This window comes from Arachis ipaensis, chromosome B6, assembly GCF_059453495.1.
Source record: "Arachis ipaensis isolate K30076 ecotype BB chromosome B6, ASM5945349v1, whole genome shotgun sequence".
Classification (NCBI taxonomy): Eukaryota; Viridiplantae; Streptophyta; class Magnoliopsida; order Fabales; family Fabaceae; genus Arachis; species Arachis ipaensis.
In genome coordinates this window covers 96,835,175-96,844,004 of record NC_142441.1, presented here as the reverse complement: position 1 = coordinate 96,844,004, position 8,830 = coordinate 96,835,175, and the positions used below count along the sequence as shown (strand labels likewise).

Below are 8,830 nucleotides of genomic sequence, written 5' to 3'. Positions count from 1 at the left end.
CCCAAAAATAGCCTACCTTTTACATCACCTTTGTTAGCCCCCTTGAGCCTTTAAATCCCCCTTTTTTTTAATAACCACATTACTAGCCTTAAGTAGAAAAACAAAATAAAAATCCCAAGTTGAATCCTTGGCTAGCTTAAGATAGAAATTGTTTATTGTTTAAGTGTGGGGAAACCTATTGGGAATATAGATGATAAAAAGAAAGGGTAGGAAGTTGAAAGAAATAAAATTAATCAAAATAAAATTTTTGGGAAACATGCTCATGTGAGATTAAAATAATTAAATTACCATGTGCATTAAAATATATATATATATATATATATATATATATTATAATATTTTAATTTTCAGCATTTGAATAAAGGGGGATACAAAAGAATTCTCCAAAATGCAAAATAAAAACAATGCACATGGGATAAAAATAAAGATCAAGACATGAGCATGTAACATCAAAAGTGAAAAAAAAAAGGGAAAAGAGGTGAAGAAGCTCTAATTTAGAAAGTATGTATGTTAGGTAAAATCTTAGACTAATCAAGGATTCACTTAATTAGCTCACTTAACCTTATACATATACCCTTACCTTACCTTGGCCCCATTACAACCTTATTTAAGACCTCATGATTTTTGGTATGACTATATTCTATAATTGTTGATTGGTTAGATGAAGAACAAAGTTATAGAAAGTAAGAATAAAAAGAAGAATAGAGTGATTAACCCAATAAACACTGAGTGACTAGAGAGTAAACACAAAATCCAGTGAGGGTTCAATAACTCATCAACATATATCTATGCTTAATTTACTAATTGTTATGCAAGTTTGTAAAATATTTTTTTCTTTCCCATCTCATTTGCAAAAGTGCTTTATTATTTAAGGGTTGGCTATGTATATATATGATTCCTTGAGAATGTGAATTAATTTAACTACATGTAAGCTTTATATATGAGTGAATAAATTAGAATTGCATGACTCATTTAGGTAGTTGCATTTAGAATAGGTTGCATTGCATAAAATTCCACCACTTTAACCTTACCTTACTCTTTACCTTGGATTTAGCATGAGGACATGCTATTGTTTAAGTGTGGGGAGGTTGATAAACCCATATTTTATGATATATTTTGTGCTTAATTTGAGTGATTTATTCAATCCTTCACCCACTTATTCATATTAATTGCATGGTTTTACTTCTCCTTCCTTATTATGTGATGTATGTGAAAAACATGTTTCCTATGCTTTAAAATTAATTATTTTTAATTATCTTTATTTCCATTCGATGCCGTGATTAGTGTGTTGAGTAGTTTCAGATCTTCTAAGGCAGGAATGACTTAAAGGATAGAAAAGGAAAAATACAAAAATGGAAGGAAAGCACAAAATGGAGTCCTTGAAGAAACTGGCATCCACGCGATCGCATGGACGACGCGATCGCGTGCCAAGAGCAAAGAAGCAGCGACGCGGCCGCATGACTGACGCGACCGCGCGACTTAAGCAAATCGCATACGACGCGGACGCGTGACCGACGCGACCGCGTGACAGAGGCCACGCACCAGAAATTACAGGATACGCCCCCAGCAATTTCTGAAGCCCTTTTGGCCCAGATCCAAGTGCAGAAAACACAGATTGGAGATTATAAAGTGGAGGAATGCATACATTAAAAGGGAGCTCACCAATTTTTACTTTCCATGATTTAGATTTAGTTGTGAGAGAGGTTCTCTCCTCTCTCTTTAGGATTAGGATTTAGATTTAGGATTTTTTGTTCACTTTCAGGATTATCTCTTTTGATCAGGTTCAATATTCCTTTTATTTACTTTTGCAAGTCACTTTATGAATCCTTTCATGTTACAGATTACTCTTTTATTAATGTTATTTGAGGTATTTCAGTTTAATATTGATTTCTTTTATTTATGCTATTGTTGCTTTTACTCTGAAGATATTTTTATTCCAGTAGATTTACTTTCCCCCTTTTGGTTTTGGTTAAAAAATCAGTAACTCAGGAGTTGTCAAACTCAAACATGATTGATAATTGTTATCTTGTTAATTGAATTGAACTTCAATAATCCCAATCTTTTCTTAGGAAATAAATAGGATCCGAAGATCAAACCAATTAATTCCTTGACCTTCCTTTATATTAGTAAAGGCTAACAAAGTGGAATTACGATTCAATTATTATCATCGTTGATAAGGATAGCCAGGATAGGACCTCTAATTTCTCATACCTTACCAAAAGTTTGCTTTACAGTTATTTATCTATTTTTAATTGCCATTTAATTTACTCGTCATTAAATTACTTGTTCCTCATTCTTGAAACCCCAATTCTACAATCTTCATAACCAATAATAAGAACATACTTCCCTGCAGTTCCTTGAGAAGACGACCCGAGGTTTAAATACTCGGTTATCAATTTTAAAAGGGGTTTGTTACTTGTGACAACCAAAACGTTTGTACGAAGAGATTTTTGTTGGTTTAGAGACTATATCTACAACGCGACTATTTTTATAAAATTCTTTACTGGCAAAACTCTTGTTCGTCAGTATGCTTTCTGGTTTTAGTATGCTTTAAGATTGAATCTTGTGATGGATATGAAGTCTAGGATTGCCTTTGGCATCCCAGGGTCTTATATCTTACATCACTGGGCACTATTACCATACTGAGAACCTTCGATTCTCATACCATATTTCTGTTGTGTTTTTCAGATGCAGGTCGCAACCCACCTTGGTGAGTTGTCTGGTTGGTGACAGAAGCAGAGGATCCGGATACTTCTTTTGAGTCATTTTGGGTTATTTTATATATGTCTCTCACTTTTGCATTTTGTTTTGCCTAGAGACTTGTGTCTGAGAAAACAAAACTTGTATAAGCTGTTTTTACTGTCTATTTCTAAGTATGGTCTGTATATGGCTAGTCGACTTAAACTCCGCGAGCCGTGGCTAGATTCTTATGACATTAGACTATAATATTTTGTTATATTGTAATTATTTCTTGTGCCTTAAGTTAGCAGCTTCGTTAGTACGTTTTGCGCTTTTTAAATCCTGTTTTTGGAGCTATATCTTTCATCGGGCTTCTAGATTATACTACTCTCTCTCTCTCTCTCTCTCTCTCTCTCTCTCTCTCTCTCTCTCTCTCTCTCTCTCTCTCTCTCTCTAACCTTTGCTTTACGACGCGAGGTAAAGCTTAAGCTAATTAGGGTGTTACAATATAGGCAAGAATTTATACATGAAATTTGAGAGTAGCTAGCAATGTACCTTTTTGCTAAGAGGAATAGTTGTAGACAAGACAGCTTAGTCCGTTACTATATATAGCTTGATGAGAAATTACAAAAGCATTGATAATGAATATTATTATTTAGTGTGCATAAAGATATATTCAAAGACATGCATGCAAGCAATGTCACCTTAAATTGGTAACCCCAATTCTATTGAAACGACTACTTGACACCTTACTCCTCAAATGTGAATGATAATGAAGAAGAGTATTATTGGAACAAGCGTATCCATATCTATCATAATCAAGTCTCTATCTTGGTGCACTCTGCGATCTAACCTTAGCTCTAGAAGAGTGCGTGTTGGACATGTAGTTGGGGTGCCTTGCATAGCCATGGAAGGAGCACCGTGCCTCCTAGATGATGACGAAGACAATAATGTTTGCAGGCTGTTATCGGCAGTTCTTGAACACACTTCTTCTTTTCCTTTCAATGACCTTAGTGGCGGTTTCCATGTGTCTACTTCCAAAATCGTGTCACTCGTCTTCTCCTCATCGTCATCTCTGTTTTCTCTTTCTTTCATCCATCGCTCTAACCAACTCGAACCAAACCGTGCCCCCCCCCCCCCTCTCCCATTTGTTGTTCCAGAAGTTTGCATTAGAACTACATCTCTGCCACCAGTTCAACAAGAAAATTTATGTGTTAATAACTACTAACATTTAGATGATTAATATGAGGAAGAATTAGAATTTTATACCTTCAAAATAGAAGATCTATCAAATTTAGTACTATATTCTTCAGGGACCTTCCAAGTCATAATTAAGAAAACCTCATGTCACCAAGTTCAAATAGAACAACAAGGCAACACACAATAAACAAGTTTCAAGAGCACAATGACAAAAAAAATATTAAATACCCTTGGTGAAGGCAGAACATGACCATCCACTTGAGTAAAGCCGGTGCTTATAGAAATTCCACAATTTTGAAGCATAGGTTCAGAACCATAGTTACTGGTTTTTAGTGCCTAACAAAACAATATTTAATAAGCTTCCTTAACCAAGGCATAAGCAGTGTAACCACATCACTTAAAATTTAGAATAACAACGTACATCAGATAAAACCCTCATCCTCTCTGGTGGCTTCTGCCTGGACTTCTCTACCAATGAAGCCCTTTGAAGCGTGGACTTCTCTACCAACATTAAAACAGTCACTTCTTCAGTACCATCATCACCATCCCTTCCACCTTTCTTCAGAGAAAACCTGCAAAATTCATCAAAATCAATATCAAACTATGAAAGTTAAAACTATAGAAAGCAATGGCCTACCATGAATTTTACGTCAAAAAAGCTTCGATTGCAGAATATAATTCATCAAAATCAGAGTAAACCCGCAGATTCAAATGAAGCACAAAAGCAAAGAACGATAAACCTAAAATTGGCGCAGAAAAATTGAGCCCTAAGATTTATCACGAAGAACAGAATCACAAAATTAGGATATATATATATATATATATACCTGAAATTTGAGATGGTTACGAGAAGAACTGAAAGAGCGAGTTGAGATTAGATGGAAGAGGCGCCAGAGGGAGCAGATGCGATGAGAGCGGCAACAGAGAGAGCTCTGCGACGATGGAGTAGAAGCGATGAGAGCGGCGGCGGAGGGATCTCGTGCGACGCAAGGGATGACAGAGAGAGATTGGGCGACGCAACGGCGGCAGCGGCGGAAGAAGCAGAAGTAGCCACGGAGAGAAAAGTAGCTCGTGCTACGGAGAGAAGAAGAAGCTCGTGTTTCATTTGGAAGAAGCTCGTGTTTCATTTAGGTTTAATTCAATATTTCAGACGAAAAATTTTAAATTACAGATGGATTTTCTGTCTATAATAATTTAATAAAACGCAATGTTTTTGTCAATTTAATTACAGACAAATTTTCCGTATGTAATTATTTCCCATGAAAAAAATTAATTTTTCCGACAGAATTATCGACAAATTCTCTTTTCTGTCTGTAATTTATGCTAATTCATTTTTTCATTTTTCGACAAAAAATCCCTCTGAAATTCTGTTTGTATTTCCGTCGGATAAAATCCATCGGAAATATTCGTCTGTAATAACTAGTTTTCTAGTAGTGTGAAGACTATGATGATGATGAGGATGAAGATGACACTGAAGATTATAACTGATAGTTTTAATATGGTTGAACAATATACTGGAAATTATAGTTGATGATCAATACACTTTGTTTATGTTTTGAATTATATTGACTTGCTTGTTTATAGTACTTTTCTTTTAGCTTGATAATACGATAAATTTGTTTATTTTTTGAAATATTATAAATATTTGAATACAAATTAGATAAAAATTTGTATTAAATATATATTTATTTTGTATGAAAATAAGTTTATTTTGCAATAGAAAAATCTAAAAAAAATTATTTTACTTTACCGACGGATTTTCTGTCTGTATTCAAAGTTTAGGATGATTTTCCAAAGTTCCAATTACAGACGAAAAATCTGTCGAAAAATCTGTTGCCAATTACCGACAGAAAATCCGTCGAAAAATCCGTCTGTAATTACAGATGAAAAATCCGTCGGAAATTTTACGACGGAAAAAAATCCGTCGGTAAATAATTTTCGACGAGGTTTTTACAGAGGAACAAAATCCGTCGGTAACGAAAAATCCGTCTGTAATAAAAACTAAATCTGTCTGTAAATCTGTCTGTATTAAGCAATTTTCTAGTTGTGAAAAGTCGCGATGCCGCTGGGAGTTGGAGCGTGTCTACACGCTCTCACTAATGAAACTGATTTTTGTTAAATTTAAATCAATTTGGTTGGATTTAGTTACCAAAAAAAATTAAATATGTAACAGGACTGTATAATTTTATACATTAACTAACTTCTAAATTTAACTCTTATATTTATGTTTATTATAATATTTTTAAATTTTAAAAATTATTTTATCAAACATAATTATTATTTGTTCGTACTTATTAAAAATTATTTTTAATTTAATTTATCAACCATAAATAGTATAACTTTTAAAAATTTATCTTTTGAAAATTAATTTTTATTTAAAAAACAAAAACTTTATCAAACCCAACAGTATAAAATTGCTTTACATTTAATAATACATTAAAATTAAATTTTAAAAATAAGAATTACATCTAAATGATTTTGGCTCCGTTAGAGTTAATTCACAAAAAATACTAAAAAATTAATAAAATTTATTATTTTTAATTAATAATTAATTAATAATATTTAAAAATATAAATTAAAAATATATTATTAATTAGCTAAAAATACTGAAAACAAAAGCAATACCTTCTGCCAATACTTAAATTTTTCTCTTAATTCGCAACTCTTAATCAAAAGGATTTCATTTTATGTCAAATAATGAAATGAAGCAGTCCACGCCCTCGTACACTTGAAAATTACGGTGTCCGAAAATTGATGGGACGCGTTCAATTTGTGAATTAGATTCGTATCTAAATTTCGTCAGTTTTATTGGATAACATATTCGATAGGATCAGACACCCAAAAAAAAAAAATATATATTCGATAGGATCATATAGAAAATAGGATCGATTAATAGATTTGGAAACAAAATTTGCAAATTCAATCCGCTTATTTGATAGATCCAATGTGGCTAAAATTTTTTTGGGACAAACTTTATATTTCTTTTCTCTTATTTTTAACGCTTGTTTTTCTGTTTTTTATTTTTTAATTAATGCTTATAAACATGTCTAGAAGCATGCTTGAAATAACGAATTATTAGAGATTTAGGGTATAACACCAAATTATTAGGCTATGATACATTTATTATTTTACTTCAAATTTTCAAGTGTTATATCATTATAATTTGATATTTTAAATTCTGAAAATTTCATGTTTGGTCTTCTAGTATGAATCTATGATTTATAGATATTGACATCGATATGAAATATGATACGACATGATATAGGATACACGAATTTTAAAATTTTATAAAATAAAAAGACACGATATATATATATAAAATATAAAGTATTTTTTAGATAAATTACAATAATATTTTAAATGTCTTCTTTTAATTTTATACAGTAGTTAAAATATTTTTGTTTTAATAGATAATAATATATATTGTTTCTAAATTCATTTTAAGAATACATGTTAAAAATAAGATTGAACACACTAATACGTAATGGTATTTAGGTGTGTATAGACGTGTTTGAAGAAAAATTTTTTATTTTTTATTAGAACACGGTTAGACATAACAGGTATGCATGTCGAACGAATATCGATGAGTGCCGTGTCCGATATGCGAACACAACAATTCAGCAAAATCTCCATGCTTATAGGTTTCATATGCTTTTTGGAAAACTATCTATTAGACACACTTTATAAAAATAAACAAATTCGATGGTAAGTTCTTAGATGTTAACGAATTAATGTGAGATTTGTAATAAATTTTATAAGATCATTAACGACTTTGTTTTAAATTGATAAGTCAAACAACAACAAAATTTTATTTTGCTGGATAAAATCGACTACATAGATAAGATTATATGTTCTTTTCGCATACTTAAACCACTTTAGACAAGTTTCTATTATATACCATTTAAATAATAGGCTCTTATTGAAATTTCTCCATTATATATATCTTCATTTCTTATTTTCTCCATATATGTGTAGTCGCTCATTCATATCAACATTCTCATCTTTACCACACTACTTAACTTATGTTCATACTCATCATTTGCCGTCCTGTGTCTATATAATATAGCTGGTTAAATAACAATGCGATAAACTCTACCTTTAAGTTGAAGAGGTACCCACCCTTTTGTCACATATAAAACCAAACACACTCCTTTATTTTGACCAGTCTACTTAGATTGTATGTTTTATATCCTCTTCATTTTTTCCATTTCCTATATAATATACCTAATATACTTGAAACGCTTTATTGTGGTAGAATACTTTTTTTAATTTTTACTTATGTATTAGTATTTTTTCTCAGTGGACTAAATTTATATTCATATATTCCATCTTATTGCGATTTATGATGAACAAACTATATACCGAGAAAGTATCTCTTCACAAATCTAACTTTTTATTTGAATCCTCTCTGGATTCTTCCATAAGGACGATATCATTAACAAAAGCATGCAACATGGTACGAGTTCCTGAATATACTCAGTAAGTACTTCTTAAATCAATGTGAAAAGATGTAAATTTAGAGATAAATAATCTTTGGTGTAGTCCTATAGAAAAAAGCTCTTCTATCACACCACCTTTAGTCTTTATCCTAGTTGTAATCCCATCGTACATATTCTTAATTGCACAAATATATGCAATTCTTACTCTTAGTTTCTAAAATCTTTCACAAAACTTCTTTTGGTACCCCATCATATGTTTTTTTCCTGATCGAAAAATACTATATCTAAATTCTTTTTGTTATTCTAATACTTTTCTATCATTTTTCTCAATAAATATATAGTTTAAGTGGTGGATCTACTCGGAATAAAAACAAAATGGTTATTGTCTAATACTCATATTTCCTATCTCAAATTTTATTCTATCCTCATGAGTATAATTTCTCTAAAATTTTCACAATTTTATATATTTTTCTTAGATAAAAAAGAGAAGATTTATTTAAATTTGAACTAAC

General features: G+C 31.4%; 1 pseudogene across 1 annotated transcript; it reads right to left on the bottom strand.

Moving 5' to 3' along the window:
• Nucleotides 1-3,379: 3,379 nt before the first annotated feature.
• On the bottom strand, nucleotides 3,380-4,990 carry LOC110263380 (uncharacterized; annotated as a pseudogene). Its single transcript, XR_002348914.2, has 5 exons — nucleotides 4,707-4,990; nucleotides 4,301-4,451; nucleotides 3,949-4,215; nucleotides 3,788-3,862; nucleotides 3,380-3,607 (listed from the first exon to the last, which is right to left on the bottom strand). The product of XR_002348914.2 is annotated as an uncharacterized LOC110263380 (transcript).
• Between the last annotated feature and the right edge of the window lie 3,840 nt (nucleotides 4,991-8,830).